Raw genomic sequence first — 21167 nt, 5'->3', positions numbered from 1 at the left:
AATGCCAAACATAGGTTTTTTAATATCAAAAAGAAGGATTTCCATTGAAAATTTTAGCTGTGATGAATAGAATGATATAGGTTGGGATTTTTTACAAAAGTTATTTGGGGTTTCTGTTATTTTACAAAGCCAGGCACAGTATTACATAATGAGTTTATTTTAATCTTTACGCTTCCTTTGTGCATTGCATAGGTGTGTTAACTTAATCTTGTTGAAAGCCCAAAGTAAGCTATTAAGAAGACCATTTCACAAGTGAGCAGCCAACTGAACAGTTGTACTGTAAGAACTACTACTTTCAACCCAAGGTTTCGACTTTGCACGGTTCCTATCGCTTTTCCTCACTGCATATGCTGATATATTAACACTTCACCTCTTAGTGGACAAAGATCATTACAGAGGAATTTACAAACACTGAATTATACTGTGACTTTATAACACTGGGTTCAACACTGTGTGAGGGCAATAGAGCTATTACATGGTGAGTACCTGTCTGGTATAACTACTTATCTAAGAATGTGGGTTCATCCTATTTCTGATTTTAAGAGAATTTATCTATGTTATCTGCTCTGCTTTCTGTTTTGTGATCTTGATTTTGACCATCAATATTTCAGCCATGAATCAATAGTAGCAAGCATTTGAAGCAATTAACCCAGAGGTTTACATAATGATAGTAGACATACTTTGACCTAGTCCATACATTATTGCAGTGGCAGGTGTGATAACTGTTCCATGAGCCAACTTTTAGAGACAGCATGACGAAGGCCAAAAATAAATAGTAACCAGGAGTAAATTGTTGGTCAACTTATACCCTTAGTTGGCTAGATTATTTTGTAGGAGAGTCCATCTATGTTTATATTTTGTGCTTAGGTGGTAATACATTTGATGTAAGTAGCTAAGATCTTCAAAGTGACTGATTGATTATAAGCATTATCATAGTCTTCTCAATTATATTAGGATATAATTGCTGTTCAGTGTTGCCATCACCAGTGACCCACTTATTAGTGACAGCATAAATCAATCTAGTGGTTACTAAGTCTACGAAACAATATTTGCAAAATCCACTGCAAATTACCTGCTATGTTTCCGACTATCTTTCACTATTTGTCTCTATCTTATTTGTGGAACAAACTTGACTTGAACCTGTACCATGACTTTAAAACCAAATAATTCCAGGCAGGCTGCTGATTGATTTTTTAATAGTATTGTGATTCATGCTTATGAGGCTTCCACCAAGCACTTTTTTAATGTTATATCTGCTGTATTAAGGAACCTATTGAATTGAACTTCAATTTCTGGCTACACAGCTGATTAAGGCATCACTGTCAAGTCTAGCTTCTGTTTATCCCAAAATGCAATTGATGAGGCCAGACATGGCTAAATTACGTTGTAATTCGTTCACATGGCTATATTTTACTAATATTATTAGTCTTTAAATAGAAACAGATTGGCTAAAACAAAAGAAGTACCCAGCAACACAAAACTTAATCCCTTGTGTAATTCGCACTGGGGTATTTCGTTTAGGCATTACATATTGTATATCATCCCACGACCAAACACGAGCGAAGCGATTGTTTGGGAAATTTATGATAAATACATATGCGCACACAAGTCTCAAAAAATTATCCGTTAACGGCCGTGACCAAACCCTTGTACCGAAATCTTATCAACAAATTTAACCATTTTTGTGTAAAGTCGTTCAAGTATAATAATGATACAAAAAACATATAAACCTATTTAAATATGTTACCAAGTCTTTGAACAGTTGACACAATATCTTAAAACTAATCCATCTGATCGGATTATACATAAATAAACAGATTAATTTGGCCTAAAATCGAAATAAAAACTTGACAAGCCTATTTTAATCAAAATTAAAACTGGCCTACGAAACGCCGATAAGGCCATGCGGCAGAGAGTAAAACCATTAAGTCGTCCGCATTTCACGAAAAAAACGTGCACACTTCACCGGTCTATGGCATTGTCCAATTGCCGAAGGTTTCTGTAATTAACTTAGATGTACTGAAAAGTAATCATTTCTTTTTTGCCGATTTTATTATTCGGTTTAATTATTCGATTTTATAAAATTATTATAATATTCAATTGTAAGAATAATCATTAGAAATTACAACATCAAAGTATATAATGATGGCATTGTTCAATTACCAAAGGCTTCTGTAATTAACGTAGACCATTTGAGGCGTAGACCAATTTACAGGTACGAAAATGTGGTACACAGTTTATCAGCCTATGCTTTTTGTCCAATTACCAAAGGTTTCATTAAATTATCTAGAACATTAGCCAGATTTCTTTACATCTTATCTACAAGCTAGGGCCAAACTACAATGCCTCTTTGTGACAAGAATATTTCTTTATTTTACTCCAGTTTGCAAAAAACTTCCAGACACGTGAATGCTAATGCTTGCTTTCTGTTACATATCGCTGTCAAAACCATTCTACATCCAACACAACCAACATTCAAACTGTGTATATTACACCGCAGCTTGCCATTTTACTTTTAATATTGCATTTCAGAGATATAACAAACATATTTCATTATTGCTGTTGTTAGTTAAATTACGTACAGTAGGTTAGACCTACAGCTTGAATTAATATTTATTTTATTGTTGTAAAACATAGGTTTGAGATAGTAGTAGATTAGGTCTGATTTTTATACAACCTTTAGTTTTGCATAATTGACCTTTTGAATTTCATTTCAAAACAACTTGACAACTACCATTGACATACACCCTCCCAGAACACCACGTCGTCGCAGTGGCCGTCCACGTGTCTCCCAATTATTACGGAGGAGGAGAAATAGAAGGTCCTCACAGCAACCATCAACATCAAATGTTAGCGTTCAACAACACGCTACTCAAAATAATAACAACAACTCATCTGATTCAGATAATTCTTCAGTAGATGTTGTAGGCAATGTAACAGTGAGATTCTAGGCGAGAGAGGATAGTGCATCTATGCTCTTAAAGAGATTCATAATTCTGTGTTACTTTCTTATTTTTGGTGACCTATTGCTGGCCAGACTTAAGTCAAGATTCCGTTACATGAGACGCTCCATCATAACTACGCCTCCTCCTGAATTGCTGAACTCAACCATCTCAAAAAATCAGAAGTACAAAAGGAAGACAAACTCCACCACTCGCATTCCAATAGAATCTCCCAGCAAGGACCAAGCAGCAAAGCTGAAGGAAATAACAAAAGAGGTATATACTGACATTCTTCTTGAGCTAAGCTTTCCTGTGTTTTAGTTTTAATGATTAAATGGACCCGCTGACAGACACCAAATATACATCACAGTGAGGAATCCAGTTTTTACAGCAGTCAAATAACTAACTCAATCTAAGTGTTATATCAATGATAACTTGTATTTGTAAGAGTGTGCATGTAGATGCATACACATTCATACACACATGCTACATGTACGTGTATAAATCAGCATGTATTTATGCATATGTAGATCATATGCATTAGCCAGTATAAATGCTCACCTCACCCCACGTTGAACCACATTTGATTGACTTTTAATTGACATTATTTTTTGTACAATATATTGAGTCACAAGATGTTAGTTCTAAAGCTGTCGATACTGGTTGTGAAACAATGGCTATGCTGAGAAGTTTTAGGAAGGAGAAGATGAGTGGGATGGCGTCGGAAGCTTTTGATCACTGGCCGTTCCTCAAAGACCAGCATTATGTAAGTGGATAGTGTACATGCATGTCTATTTGAATTAAATGGGAATCCTCCTTTTCACTAACTGACAACCAGTGCAGTGCTGTATCAGGATTGATACCATTCATCCTCAACCATGGGAAAGGAGTAATAGTATACCTTCTTACTAAATAATATTAACATACACATGCGTTACACAGCCTGTAGGAGTTGTGCCCCATGTTTTGGTGTTTTAGCAGCCCTGCCTTACTGTCATCTGCCGTTGCAATTTCAAAGATTACATTAAAAATTCCTATCAATTTCAATTGGCCGCCTCAATCTCAATTAGCCCTTGTGATTTCTCTTATCTTTTTGCATAAAGTATATGTATAATTATGGATTATGTCAGCTCACTCAGGAGTGGAAAGAAGTGATTAAAGCATTTTATGCATCCCTGAACATTGGTTTCACAATCAGAAAAAAGCAGTCTGCCCTGTCTATCCAATCGGAAGAAAGATGCAAGCTACTTCCTCAGGCAGAAGTCATCAAAAGCTTCATTCATAACTTACCACCTAGTCATGGTGTATGGTTTTGTTATACTATGTACTGCATCGAGTTATGGCAACCAATGCCTTTTTGATTGAACCGCTGTTGGTGTCAAAACAACATATTAGAGGTTTCATCTGCATGATTTTAGTTGTTTCACAGCAAAGCAAAAACCTTTTGTCCCACACAATACCCAAATCCTAATATACCCTCATAATTTTTGATTCTTTAAGCTTTCTGGTATTCATAGCATCCATTGTTTGGCTATGGAATAGGCCATACTAAAATCGATCAAAATATCAGTGAACATAGTCCATATGTATACCATAATCTAAAAGCTCTAACACCGACACAAATTTTCACATGCCTGATGTAATAAACTATACTCTTTTTAGAGGAAGAAGTATTGAAGGCTTTCTTATACCTACCTCTGGCTTTGAGAATAAAACCTCACGGACTCTAAACCCTTACTAACAAGGAGGTAAGTTGATTCAAATCTAGTATAAAACACTGAACAATTCTGAAAACATCATAGTTTATTAGAATTGACTTGGAATTGCCCCCTTGGACTGCCCATCTTCACACCGCTTCTAAAATGTTCTGGACTGTACCAGTAAGCTGATTGTGCCATTTGGCATATTTTGCAAGGTATAATACCAATAAAAATTTCTGATTAGCAATGATTTTACTGTTTTTGGTGGTGATTTGAATGCCATAGGATAACTAGATTACCATTACCTAGTGATTAATTAGCTTGAGAAGGCCCCCACTTGTCCTGAGATAAGTTTGGGTTTGTCCAAGCTTGTGACTTTAAATCAACTGCACTCATACGTATGAAATACATAGCCAACTCTTTTATTTTTTAGAAATTCGGACCATCTCTCACGATTGTTGTGGATGAATGTGCTATTTATGTGAACAAGCAGCAACTTGGTAAATACCCCTCATACAGTGAACTCATAGCTGCCCAGTTGATGTTGCACCATGTACTACACTTGGAATATGTAAATACTTCAGAGGTCTACTTCTATCTACTTGAATTCTTCTTTGGTATGCATGGTGCTATACCTAACAACAAAAAGGCTCGCAAATTCTTAGATATCTATAACGTTTAGCTTACAGTAAACTAAATATGCTTCATAGGCAGTATAGGTTTTCGAGTCAGTCAGTCAGTACTGTTCAAATAATTGGGAACTTTCACTTATTATCAAATCACATGGCAACAACGAGATTTAGGTTCGTACAGCACTAAGTAAAACCAGCATGTAAATTGAAAAGAGTTAATAATTTTAGTCAAATCATATTATTATAAACACCATGTTTTGTTGTTTTCTGTTTCGGTTCATAAATATATCTTCAGCCTGATCAAGTCAAATAGTCATTATTGATCAATTTTTTTTTCTAACATGACATCATCTGGATAATCTTTGGTGGCTATTTAATCGATTATGTGTAAGTTTATTTGGTGATTGGGTTAGAAAGCTCAAATCTTGTTGTTATTTTTATCAAAGTTTAATAGTAGGTCATAATGTTAACACTGCTTTGATTCATTTTGGGAAAAATCTATCATTATTATATTTTGTATATATCAAAAAAATAAACCATGGAGTATATTCAAATTACTATATTTGTTTCAGCTTGGTTCTCCATGGCAACCATTTCTATCCATTAGCCTGCAGTTAGTTTTAGTGCTATTGGCCTCACTTGAAATTGTTTAGGGTGTTCATAAACCCCTTCCTGTAAAGCATGTATTTAATCCATGGTCTCAGTCTATCTGATAATATATGGCTCACCGTTTGTGGCGTTTATCTGAGCATCCTACATTATGGCATCAGTGTGTGGTTACACAGGCTAGCAAATTTTTTATGAAATATGGTATTACATAATCGCTGAACTCCTTATGACATTTGATATTGCAACTCTGTTATTCCACATCTGGTATTAATCATTGTTTTCATTGGCCAATGGTATGCCACATTGGGAACATATATATCACCATTGAGGCCAATGTGAGACATTTAGTGACAGTATGATATATTACCTTAGGTGTTACAAATATGCCACATTATGATTTACAGTGTAGAGTACAACAACCAATCCAAAACACAGCTGACAAAGGCAGTGCTGAGCAAAAAAGTAGCCATTTAAATACAGTTCAACAAGTGAGCCAGCGAGCCAAGCTAAAGGTATTTCCACAGTGCATTATTTAACACTACAGAGCGTAGTGCATTCAGCACAGCAACTTAGTAATTCATGCCTCATTGTCAGCACCAGAACTCTTGTTGTGACTCATCAGCTAATTCAACAAATCCTTAAACATCATTAAGGATGAGATGTTTGCTATCATTTACGATGTAGTAAGTTGCACTAGCACCAGAATAAACGCACAGGTAGAAAAGTCTAGGTAATCACCTGCCTGATTGTGAGAGCAAGTTGAGACAAGTCTGGCGCAAGTGTTAAAGGTATATGTTGTTTGATTGGTTGAAGGCTATTGCCGGATCGCCACTTTTTAATCCATCCAAAATTACACTCAGACGTTATCATAATGCTATATACTTCATCAAAGTATATGTTGGATGAGCTTTTGAAAATATTCCTGTCTGCTCATGGTTGACTTGCAACATGAAGTCAACTTCCATGGTTAGATTTTCAGGATGCATCTGGCTTGTGAAAGCAAGGACTTGTAAACAACTTTTTATACAACATAAATTTGGGGCAAATGTGTGAAGTAATTTCCAACTTTGTTTTTACTAAACTTTGCAGCTCTGCAAATTATTTGCCTATGTATGGATGCAGTTTTTCCTCACATAGTTTGCTTCTACCAAGCTTGAAGAATATGTAACAGTACTTCATACCTTTTTTCCAATTCTAAAATTATGTATTTCGAGAGATTATTGCATGCTGTAAATAATTTTTTATATGGTTGCTTGTTTGATAGCGTGAAGGTTTTTGAGTATACCACCGAGGAGCATTGAACCAACCTTTGTTAGCCACATAGCCACATAGCCACATAGCCACATAGCCACATAGCCACATAGCCACATAGCCACATAGCCACATAGCCACATAGCCACATAGCCACATAGCCACATAGCCACATAGGGTCATAGGGTCATAGGGTCATAGGGTCATAGGGTCATAGGGTCATAGGGTCATAGGGTCATAGGGTCATAGGGTCATAGGGTCATAGGGTCATAGGGTCATAGGGTCATAGGGTCATAGGGTCATAGGGTCATAGGGTCATAGGGTCATAGGGTCATAGGGTCATAGGGTCATAGGGTCATAGGGTCATAGGGTCATAGGGTCATAGGGTCATAGGGTCATAGGGTCATTGGGTCATTGGGTCATTGGGTCATTGGGTCATTGGGTCATTGGGTCATAGGGTCATAGGGTCATTGGGTCATTGGGTCATTGGGTCATAGGGTCATAGGGTCATAGGGTCATTGGGTCATTGGGTCATTGGGTCATAGGGTCATAGGGTCATTGGGTCATTGGGTCATTGGGTCATTGGGTCATAGGGTCATTGGGTCATAGGGTCATAGGGTCATTGGGTCATTGGGTCATAGGGTCACTGGGTCACTGGGTCACTGGGTCACTGGGTCACTGGGTCATAGGGTCATAGGGTCATAGGGTCATAGGGTCATAGGGTCATAGGGTCATAGGGTCATAGGGTCATTGGGTCATTGGGTCACTGGGTCACTGGGTCACTGGGTCATAGGGTCATAGGGTCATAGGGTCATAGGGTCACTTTGTCATTGGGTCATTGGGTCATTGGGTCATTGGGTCATTGGGTCATTGGGTCATTGGGTCAAGTGTGACTGGACATGATCAGCTAGGCTTTTTGATGAATTATCAATAGAAGCTCTCTAATCAACACTAACACCTGAATATCTCCAGCAATGAAAAGCATTTTTATGAAAAAATCATAAAGATATTATGGTCTTTTTATAACTAGCAAAGCAGCAAGGGAGTTGTATGACTTGGTGAAAGGGAGAATACCATTCCGATAGGCATATTATTCTCCTAATGCTCTGGATTGACTCAAGAATTGCATTGACATGGTGGTACCTATGTGACACTATACCAACATATTATTTTTACAGCATATATATATATAAACCCAAACCATAACACGTGAATCTAAACCACCTGGCTATCCATCTACAAGCAAAATTGGCAGCGCTGCCATTTAGTGATATTACAATATTGTTTTTGGGTGATCCTATAATAAATTTTTTTAGGATTGGCACTATCTTGCCTTAAAGATTGTTTAATAATATTCTTTAAAAGGGCAAAATATGCTTGTTTGAACTGAAAGTTTATGCATTTTTTCATTAACTACTTTATTTGGCTCAATAGTTTCAGCACACATATGTATCATATTGATTTACACATCGATAATTTCTGTACACAAATTTATCTATTGTTTTTTACCTATATTTTCTGAATCTTTTGTTTGCATTCTAAAATTTAAAGTACTTAATCTATATATAGACATCTTAAAGTTTGTTTGTGTATGCGTGTTGTTTGGTTTGTCCAGCTATAGCCGTTAAAATTAAGGAATGAAATATCCGTTTCACGCTGGATTTGATCTCGAAACCTCCCATTCGCCTGGCAAATATCTTCCCAATTAAGTTATGCAACATTGATAGATTTGATAGGCGATATACGTCGCTATGTGAGTGAAAACAGCATAGCATTATGTTATGGCACAACGACACTAAAGCTTGCTCTCACGCCTCTTGTTAGTAAGTTTTGCAACACTAGCTTAGTCAAATTAGCCATTGGCATTGTGCCAGGCTAATGGCAAGCGGCAGGCAACTACATTAGCTGTTGTTGTTTATAAGCTGATTTTTATAATCCGTGCAGTGCAGCGCATTCTGTTAGTGTATTACTTAATGTAGCATAGGCATTTTGTATGACCATCTTCATTTAGGCATGACTGCCTACATGAGTTTATTCAGGTACATAGAGTTTATAGCATTGTATAGTGAGATTTTCAAAGAATTTGAAATTGCCATGACTCGCTGTTAGTATTTATTAGATACACACATAGTTAAGGATTTATATGCATTTATATACTAAACAGTGGGAACAGTTGATGCACATAAAAGATACTCAGCTAAAGTAGAGATAAACGTCATAAGCCAGAAGATAAACACTGACAGGTGATACATATAGCGAGTGACTCTCCGCATCCAAAAATCAATTTTTGATAACTTGGCTGATGGATTAAATTAGAAGTGGCATGCCAGAGATAATAGAGTAAGTTTTATCTCAATTCATTTTGTGTGCAATTTAATTAATGTTACGCAAGTGCTCTCAGAATCCTCAGCACAAGGGGTATGATAACTTATAATTTGAAAGATAATACTAGGATGAAATCATTTTGCCAAATTAGCATTTTTGGGTAACCTTCCGATCAACCAGGAAATAATGATACAAAGACAATCCATACAAACAAAGAAATACTGGCAGAGTAACTAAACAAAGAAGTGGACAGTTGTTAGAACTGTTAGCTCATATCCTTAGGTGGCTACTTTTTTCTACATGTTCCTCTACACATATATCTTTCGGGTTTGTTACTTGGCAACATTATTACATCAGATTTGTAATGCAAATCCAATTGCATAGAGCGACCATCATCTGTAGAAGCCCTGTTGGCATTGCAGTCATAAAATGATGTTGGTGTATTTTGGTATATTAATTTTGTTTGTTCCCATCAGACTGGTATTTGAGGCAAAATGCTAGCATATACTTTGTCATGAGAACAGAATATTCCTATATACATAAATGGTATGGTGGTTCAATAATAATTAAAGGGGGACAACTTTTGCTCTTATTATCAACACTATCAGATTTAGACTGCTCCTGTTTACCACTATATTCACTAATATGGTGCTATTATTTACTACACTGAAAGAGCCAGTGCTGAAAATGCGAGGAGAAGTGAAGCTTGAACTTCCTAGTCTGCTCATTACCTGATTAGCTATAAATTAACTGGGCAGCACATTGAGCATGTGGCAAATGTAGCCATCAATAATCAATGGAGTCTAAGGTCAGGTATCTAAGCTAAGATTTACATACTTGTGCCTAACAGTAGGCCTGCTGATACCAAAAATCTCATGGGACACAAGAAAAGCATGCTGACAAGATTAATTATATTTCCAGATATACTGTAGTGTGTCCGCATTCTCTGTTCTGGCCAATGGAATGTTGGAATGCTGAAAATAATGTCTTTCGATGGCTGATGGCACAATACTTCATGTGAGTGCATATCATAAAAAATACAAGTTTTTACATTTGTACTCTGACTCAGAGCAGAGATACAGCAAAACCACTATTTGAAAACCGTTGCACTCTATTTCTCAAACCTCCTGTAGTGGGAGGTTTCTTAGAGGTGACATTCAAATGGAGGATGCCATAGTATTTTTCAAGTAGTTCCTTAAAATTTTGGAAGCTAAATGTAACCCATTTACAGGAGAAGCGAATGTCGCTTACAATTTGCACTCTCTTTCGAACGCCGCTAGATTAACCCTTTTGGGTGTGATAAATATGCTATAACATACCTCCAACTTGTTATAGATCTTTAAATAACTATACATTGAAAAGCTGAAAAATATCTCTATCAGTTGATATCTATTGCTTACGATTAACCTACAATGATCTTATAGCCTGCGGTGCAAATGTTTGGAGCTTAAATCTTTTCTTTCGTTCTAAATTTAAAGGCATATTTTTAATTTATAACTATATTTAAAAATGTTGTATTAAAGCTCATTGCACTCATTGATATGTTTGCTACAGTTTGCAGCCAAAACTGGTTTTTTATGTGCAGTTGAAGAGGAGTTATGGGCATCATTGCATTGTAAGCCGAGTTTAAATAACCTCTATGATGTTATTAAATAAGATGCTGTAAGTTTGCAAATTTGCAAGTTATCCCACGAGCAAACGAGCGGAGCGAAGTGTGGGAGTTTTTATGATAAATGCATGTGCACACAACTTACGAAAATTATTCATCAACAATGAGACGAACCCTCGTCAAGAAATTTCATCAACAAATTTAAGCATCGTTATGTAAAGTCGTTAAAGTATAATAACGATACAAAACACATTTAAACCTATTTAAATATGTTACCAAGTCTTTGTAAACCGTCGGTATTATCTTAAAACTTACCCATCTGATCGGATTATACACAAATAGACAAATTAATTTCAACGAAAGTCGCTACAAAACGCTTGAAAAGCTCGGCTTAATAAAAGTTAAGACCGGAAATTGAAACGCCGAGGGACAGATAATAAAACGATGAAGTCTTGCGCATTTCACGAAAAAATAACGTGCATTTTTCACCAGTCTATAGAATTGTCAAATTGCCGAAGGTTTTGGCAATTAACATAGGAGTACAGAAATCGTTTCATTTTTGCCGATTTCAATTTTTTCATTTTCATTTGCCGACACGTTTGAATACATTCCCATTCTAACTGATGTCCAGCGCAGTATAAGTAAAGCAAATGACGATGATATTTTTAACGTTTCTTATGAGATTATTACAATAATTAATTATAAGTTTGGATGACTACAAAACAATGACTACGTAGTACAGACTTTCTAAAAATCTAACGCAGTGTAAGTAAAAGGAAAGATGATGATATTTTTTCTAACGGTTCTAATGAGATTATTACAATAATTAATTATAGGTTTGGATGACTACAGAACAATGGCTACGTAGTACAGATTTTCTAAAAATCTATATAATTATCACAACTTCATGATATTGTTAGCTATGACGTTTTGAAATGTAAACAAAATTATGCATTAGTTTTATATTATTACTATATTAATAATATTGGTTATTCTAATAATATCAGTGCATTTTACTTCTAATATTGGCCAATATTGCATTTCTCTTTTTGCCGGAGGAGAGATATAAACATATAATATTTTCCTTTTATTATTGCTATTTGTTGTATATAATAACACCCACACCCAGTACATTACAGCTACCATTGCAGTTATCCTATTTGACTGCTAATATTGCATTTCTCAACCATCAGTACCCTTTCTTTTTTCCAATATCACTTTGGTCGTGGGCTGTATGACAGTGGAATTTCTAGTATAATAATAATAATCAAGGAGATGCTACAAACACATTCAAGAACAAGTGACATGAACAAACCATAATTACATTACATGCTGAAACAAAATTATTTGCATCGTTTGCTCGGCAGGTTGCATTCTGATTGCTGCTTTTGCCTAGAATCATCTCATCTTCTTCTGGCTGTTCAATACCTTCTCTAGTGTCTTCTGACCACGAATCCTCTGCACTAATGAGCTAGTCTCATTTTAAAGTCCAAACAATTTTTTGGCAAAGCAAAAATTTTACGTGTTGCATTTTGAAAACTTTTCGCAAAAGAATAATAATAAATGTAACTTTTAGATGCATGAGCGCTTAGAACAAATTATAGTTTGAAAATAGTAGTACAGATTTTATCGTAAATGTAAACCAGTTTTCACATACTTCGAAGTATCAAAACAGCGTTAAGCAAGGAACTACTATTAGCTTGATACTACTAACTACTATTAATTGATACAGTTATTAATTATTGCTCTGACATTGGTTTCAAAATTTTAAAGAAAAAATCTAAGCTTTCGAGTTTGAAAACCAACTTTGATACGAACAGCAACCACGAAAGAATTTATTGTTACTGATGTAACCGAGTCATTATTAATAAGATTTTGTGAACACTTTTCTACTGATCATTTTCTATTATGGGTTCGTAAAGATCGAAGAATGTCAAAGAATGCCAAATAGAGGTGGAGTTCAAACAAAGGTGGCGTTTAAATAGAGGTTTTGCGGAATTTTGTGTGTTTTTGGTTTAAATTTAAATATATGATAATATATATAATTATAAAAATCTTTACATCTATATCCAAATACGTTAGATAGGAAAGCGATATTAAACGTTAGTGATATTTCATCCATCGCATTATTGATATATTATTGCATGTATTGATAGGCAGCCATTTGAGATGGCCTTGAAGGCTGACTTGCAGCAAAATTTACAGTACAGTTATTTGGTATCAAAAGGTTCACCATGTCTTACTATGTTGTGTTTTAGGTGCAAAATATGTGGAAATGTGATTACAAGCTCTTAAAAGCTCAAAAACCAACAGTTAATCGTAGCCATCACGAAAACGCCGTAGGTTGAAATCCGTTTATTTCGATGACGTACTCAACTCGACGTGATAATTGTTTTGACACATTATCACATGAATTGAAAGGCCAATGAAAGGGTCAATATTTAAAACGCGTGGTAGCACTAGTTTATGACAAACCCTTGGGGTTCTACTGAAAAGCCTTCACCAAAATAGATGCTCGCTACTTTACAGTTTCGTTTCAGCTTGGCCTAATCATTTAGTCATAATCTGATCATGTGACCCATACTTCCTGCCAAAAGGCGCAAACAATTTCTGCACCATTTTTTTGAGTATCACAGACGACCAACAGGCTCTTCATAATCATCAGAGGATGATATGCACTCCTTCAAGCTAAGGTTAAAAATTTTAACTATTTTTATGGTTAGGTGTGGAGATAGTAGAGCTCAAAGTGACAGCATTACAAAAATGATGAAATAGACGTGCAAGGACAACATACATGGTTTTATTGAATGCACAAAATATATTTGTAAAAATATTTCAATGGATGAGGTTGCATGAAAGTGTAAACAGAAGCACACCGTGTACACGTATGTCCCATTTGAGCCGTTTTGGAGAGGGATTCCAACCTACGGCGTTTTCGTGATGGCTGCGATGAACTGTTCGTTTTTGAGCTTTTAAGAGCTTGTAATCACATTTTCACATAATTTGCACCTACAACACAGCAAAGTAAGACATGGTGAACCATTTGATACTAAATAACTGTAGGCCTACTGTGCTTTTTTTTACATGGCAACTTTCAAAATCTTTAGCGATGTCTATCACAAGAAATATGTGGCATCACAACAAACTAATAATTATAGTTGGTTTTAACCTTTGATTAAATAATATAATAATTATAGTTGGTTTCGGATAAAGTTGGTTTTAGCGACTGTTATGATATCGCAGGTCATACATTCAAACCTCTCTATGCTAGCTTTTTACTCAAGTGCACAATGCTTTTTGATTACATGCCTTTCTTTTGTTTTCTTATGTGGCTATTGTAAGGGGACCAGCTATATGATTTGAATACAGTTCCATATAAATAGAGGGACCAAATGAATGGTTGTCAGTCTGCAATGGTGGCTCCACAGTAAAGACTTCTACAGTTATACACCAAGCATCTTTCTATAATTTCTATGAACACAAAGCGATCAATACAATTCTACCTAAAACATGAACTTGCATAAAATTTTTAATTGATTTTATCAGAAATTATCAGTATTTTTTATAATTAGCGATTGCTTTTTATGTTTGAGATGATCTGACTGCCAGGATGTTTCAAGGTGAAAACAGACAAAACTTGATCTCAGTTAAATAATTCAGCCTCAAGCAAAGTGCAATTATGATGTCTATATTAGCACTTAGGCAAAGTGACTGGACATAATAGAAATGTGTAATGCTGCTACTTGAATACAATGGCTGATACCCTAGGACACTTATGTATTCGCGGCATCTAACTTTCGCGTTTTCGCGGCAACAGCCTCTCGCGAAAATTTCATGAGCGAAACTAAACTATCATAACGAACGAGCGAAAACGCGAAAATAAATGGCTTTCTTCATTGATATTCACAATAAAATCGTCATATTAGAAATGCAGGCAATTTTCGTGTGTGGTTGGCTCATTGGGCAAGTTTTGCTAAACTCATTATAGCTAATACACCGACTGAGCAGCTTGGCAAAACAAATTAAGATAATAAATTTTTTTTGGAAAAGCCTAGACAAATGAAGAAGATGATGATATTAGTTTAGTCATTGAATTTGTAACTGATGAGGAAGACAGTCTGGTAGGAAAAGTCATAAAATTGAATAATAATTATTGCGGTGATGAATTTTATTACCAACCAAAAGCAATAACAACCCGGTGCCATGGCCACCGCGGCACCGCGTGCTATAAATACTTGAATTCTAATATTGGTACCAATCAGTCACTGCGGCTTTGACGTCATTGATAGTTTAGGAAACAAATGGCAGCAAGCGATCAAATTACATTATTGATCTAGCCTACACATTTCTACCTGCGGTTCACAAATACAAACTACCGTACTTTTCGGACAATTAGCAGCTACTTTTTTCTGATGATTTGAGCCATGCGGCTTATAGGTAGGCCTACAAGGGTGCGGCTAATCACTGTGGCTTATTCTGTGGCTTTTTCTTTCACCGCTAGGGCGCACTAACGGGAATCTCCAATTAGTGCACTTTTAGCTGTGAAAGAAAATATGAAACAATGCCTCACGGTACTGTCCCGTTAGGCACTAAGTTAAAAAGCGTCGGATAATACGAAACTGTGCCGTTCTGCACTGTTCCGTTTTAAATGGCGTTAAAAAGCACAGTCCTTAGTTCTGCGGCCTATAGTAAGGGGCGGCTTATGTATTGTTTTATTATCGTTTTTGGAAAATAAAGCACATGTAGCTTATATAGAGGTGCAGTTTATAGTCCAAACAGTACGGTAGTCCCAAATTGAAAAATATTTCGTACCAGCGAACTGGACCTGAGGAATCTAATGTTTGTTCCACTGCATTTATTTTTACATCACTATATTTTCGCACTCATCAGAGCTGCGAAATTAAGTTCCAGCGAAATTTTACTCTGTATGCTACTCACGAAACTAAATACTAGCGAAATATAAGTGTCCTAGGGTATCAATAATGAGAGACAGCAGCCACGCAAATAGTGGTGCCATTTCGGTGTGTATTTGCCTTTTAAGTGTTGTAACTGTGATCAAGTTTTGTTGATTTTAGTCTTGAAACAACCTGTCAGTTAGATCACTTCAAATATCAAATAGTAAACAGATTATCTGAATTTGCACGTAATGAATGAGCTGTTGCAGCCAACTTTGGCCATGTTGCACGATAATAACACTAACCATCATTATTACTATTTTTATAATAAATGAAAGCCAATATACTCACTACTACATGTAGTTATACCATAACTGTTAATGGTCACTAGTGTTTATGTCATTCTCACTGGTTGACACTATGTTTTTGTTGAATTGTGATTTGTGCAGTGGTTCTGTAGTATTTTATTATTTACTATGAACAAGCTGTTCCATGTTCTGTAAATATAAGCTCTGTTGCATGATTGTTTTTAGAATTGTAGAATATTAAAATATTTATGAAACCTTGTATATTCTTAATGTTTATAGCGTGCGCCTCGGGAGATGCAACACGGCGAGCGCAATTCACAGAAAAGAGTAATAAATTAATAAATGTGAGACAGTTCACAATAGCTGAAAGGAAAACAGAGCTGTACAGGAATTTATGAACATCTTTGGTATTAATATCGATTGTATTTGTGACTAGTTCACATGTTCATGCTTTGAAGATATCCTTTGTCAGAGCTGATATCTTTTTAAGGGAAATAAATATGTAGGCTTTCAAACAATCATCATAAATAACCAGATTTCATAAACTTCAGATGATTGTCATACTGAAACCATGATTGGTTTGTTAATAGACAAACTGCAATGAGCATTTGACAGGGTAGTAAACTTTTCCTGATTGTTTATCGCTAACGATGTTCAATGTCCATGATTTCTTTTAGCCGTGATCTATGTTGCAAAGCTTTGTAGTTATGAACTTTATTAATTTATTTGGTTTATTATGAATTTAAACAAACTAAAAACTGAGTTAGATTGTGATAAGAGTAAGTAACATGCATTGTTTTGAATACAGTTTGTGGCAGCTGATTACCTTCTAAAAGTATCCTTCTTCAAAACATAATTGCATTAGAAAAGCTGCTGTTAAAGGGTCAGATATTGGAAGGATTGTATTTCTACGCATCTTCGGAGGGTACATAGGTGCAAGATTTACTTGCAGCATATATACATGCATTTATATATGGTGCGAGTATAAAATGAACTTACCTCTGCCAGACACTCACATAACTTATAGAGTTGAATCGATTTGGTCTTAGCAAGGAGCAATGCTGTTTGTAAACATTAGAGAACTCAGTTTAATAAACTCTTATGTGTCTATATGACACTCACGTAGCTAAATCTTTACTTTTGTATATCATTCCCAAAGCTACTCTCACTATAGCACAGAACACAAACCAAGAATTTGTAGATACAAGCTAATTACTAGCATACTGATATATTATAATATTTGCTAGGAAACTTGCAAGTCAGTTTGCTTTGCCTGTATTAATATCCTGTGAAATTGCACAGCTTATGCTAATTTGCTTGGATACTATTATGTTCTACTGAACCATTTACTTGTAGTGAACCCAACCAAACAATTTTTTAAATGACAGAAATCATCAGCCATTTACAGAAATAAATTTTTGTCGTCAAAAACACAACATGTAATATCATCTTAGCAAACCTTGTCAACTCAATAATGAAATCAGCTTGCTAACGTCTCTAATTTAACTACCAATAACTGTCTTCTAAACTACTGCAGTAGTATCGAATAGCAAAGCTAGTATGAGCAACGGCTTTTTTGTTTGGAATACTTTTATGTGATTATATTGATAAAGTCATTTATAAATGTGATAGATGAGACAGCAGAGGAATAAATAAATCTGGAAGCTTATGCTAAACTTGGGCTACATAACACAAACTTTGGTTAGGTGTAGTTTGTTACGTACCATAGTTTGTAACATACGTACGTTTGTTACGTATGTTATCAGTACCAGTAAGAATAATGACACCTCGTAAGCAGAGGTCTTTCAAAAGCTTGAAAATGGCTTCTAGGCTAGCCAAGTCCTATAGTCTGGTTGCACATTGAATGTAGAGGGAAACTGCCATGCCATTTGACATGGTAGTCATAGTTAGAGAATCATGTCACATTTATACCATATATTGATATTGCTATATACGCTGATAGACACTAATGTGCAAAGGAATTCCACTCTTGCGCAATTCAGTCTGACACACAGTTTTAAAATCCACAGGTACACAGGAATGTATTGCAACTCCAAGAACCTCCTTGCCAAGGTCATCTAACCAACATGTAGAGCACGCTCATGATCTGAATACATATCTGAAAAAAAAGTTTAGAATCATGACCCCCCTCTCCAAGACTAAGTCATAATGAAATGTCTGTTGGAATATCAACAGCAAAATAGGATAAGTAATAGCTGTGTGGTTTTACAGTAAACAGGTGTTACTGAATTTCATGCCCAATTACAAAACATATGACTTAATAATACCTGGCAGAAGAGGTCAATCCGGCCACAAAACTACCACAAAACCTGAATGAAAATGACAACACATTTAGCACAGATAAATGTAAGGCGGCAAGTGTAATCAGTCGATCAGCGTGTCACAAAAAATTCACAATTATGACTGGCTGCTAGTTCCTTGTTGAGTAGCTTGATAAGCTTTGACCAACAGAAAGAAAATTGTGTAAAATTTTTAATTTTTTCAGAGTTACATCTCTATTATAGCAAGTTTAACTTAGCTATAAATTTCTACAAAGATATAACATTGAATTAAAAATACTCGTAAAATTATTGTTAAAATTTTTAACTTATTAGATAATATTTTTCACAAGTTTGAACGTTTTCTCTGGGAAATATTGAAAAACAGCCGTCTCTAGACACGACAGTCTTCATTAGAGAATTCATTAAATGTGTTGAAGGGGGGAAGTGAACCAGGTAGCGTGGTGTTACTACTTTCCCGTACGCTGGCAACTTGCGCAGACGATCTACTGGTAACGGATACATTACATGTATTTAGACTGCTGATAATTCTGACTTGATGGATTATTACTCTCGTCGACTGAACTTCAAGGTAGATTATATTAGTCAAACTGAACTTGACCAACTCAAATTCAGAAGGTTGCTCATGGCTCACAAAATACTAAGAATTCTGCTCAGCATTACCTTGTTTCAGATCACAGTAGCAGCATATGGTTGATACAGCTGTTAGACTTGTATGGGTCTGTCATTATTTAGTTATACGATGTGATATGACATATACTAATACTCTCTATAGTTACTGACTAGGCTGTGATGTGTCGTGTCAGTTTACTGAGTTGTGTGCCCGTGGTGTACCGCGGACTAGAGCAATGATATAAGAAACAGAAACGTATTTGAGTCCTTTTTGTTTGTTAAATTTGAAAAAGTAAAGAAAGACTGTTTTATCTTCGTGCCGTGATCCTAAATCGAGCTTTCAACGTTTAAGTTCACGTACTATAATCTGCATCAAAATAGACAAGTCCATTTATGAACAAAGGTTTCATGCATGTTAGCTTCTTGCATTTACATTCATTTCAGTTAAAAGACTATTTACTAATTCGAGGCGGAAACTTTACTAGAAGGCTATAAAAAAAGCTAATCAACATCTGGGTGACTGAATAAATAGCATGATAAAGTGAAATTTCTTAAAGACTCTTGTTTGAACATTTAATACAACCTAACGATAATGAAATGGTCATCTTTGGTTTAGTGCAGTACTCCACAAGAGATGACTCTGACTACAACTTTTTTGCAAAAATTTATCCAATTAAGGCAACTGCTGTAGTTAATGGTAACAGTATTAATATAATAGACAACAATATTGCTACTTTGCTAAATAACGATAATTTAATAAATAGGTTAGAGTTTCCTGGACATATATACATGCCGTGTTGGCATCATAACCTTGCACCGATGTCTATAAGGTTTGATACATCAGTCCATCTACCAACTTGTAATTTTATCTATGTTCAGGAGAATCATGCAAGTTCACATGTACAATGAATATTGATACATGGATCTATGTGCCAACTTTGTTCCTATATATGTAATGTAGTCATGGTTGTTTATGTATACAATGAAGTTTGATATCAATCCATGTACTAACTTCTACTCACATATCTGTTCAAGGGTTTGTTGTGTGTACAATAACAATACAGATTAATACATCAATCCATATATCAACTTGTACTCTCATATATGTTCAAGAAGTCATGCATGTCTGCGTGTATAAAGTACAATGTACTCCCAGACTTCGTATCACATCATATCGCATGTGCTGTAGCATTGACCCATCAACTATACTATTAAGTGTTGTTGATAAGTATAAATCGTTGTGTCGTTGTGTTGCTGTTAAAATCACCAACAGGCTATTTATCTTACTTTTCATAAATCACATCTAATTGTTAGTGTTGTAGCATTACTGGTTACTCTGTTCAGAATCTTTCTTCAGCATTATTAAAGAAACGAAACTTCAGATTCACCTATCTTCCTCTGACTGCTCAGACATTGATAATATGTCATATTAATAACATCTAATGGATATTGTTGTACTGTTTACTCTGCCTAAGTTAACTCATTTCAGGAATATTAAAAAAGTCACATTTTAGATTCACTGATACTCTTCTTGCTGTTCAGACTTCATTTCACATTTATTTGTTAGTGTTTTAGTGTTAATAGTTACTCTGTTTAAAATTTTTCCTAAGGAATAATATTGAACAAGCTTGTTTTCAAATTCCTCTATTCTTCATTAACAGTTTATTGTATTATGAGCCTACATTTTATTAACAGCTACCATTGTTATGTTAAGTGTGCGTTCCTTAGTTGGGGATCCTACGTGGTGAAAAACTTCATTTTATTCCTAAACCCTTGAATGAACATTGTGCCTGACAAAATGGAGCTATCACCGCCATCAACCGTGAATTACAAAATGCTCTAGCTTATTTGCTATATAAGTGAAGTAGATAGTTTTATCAATTTTTATCTAGTACAGTAGATAAATGTAAATAATCCATTCAGGGAATGTTTACGTTATAAGAATTTTACACTATACGAACATTAGAATACCTGTGGGCTTCTA

Source organism: Watersipora subatra, chromosome 1 (genome assembly GCF_963576615.1).
Source record: "Watersipora subatra chromosome 1, tzWatSuba1.1, whole genome shotgun sequence".
Taxonomy (NCBI): Eukaryota; Metazoa; Bryozoa; class Gymnolaemata; order Cheilostomatida; family Watersiporidae; genus Watersipora; species Watersipora subatra.
The sequence above is the reverse complement of the archived record's forward strand: the minus strand, read 5'-3'. Positions refer to the sequence as shown.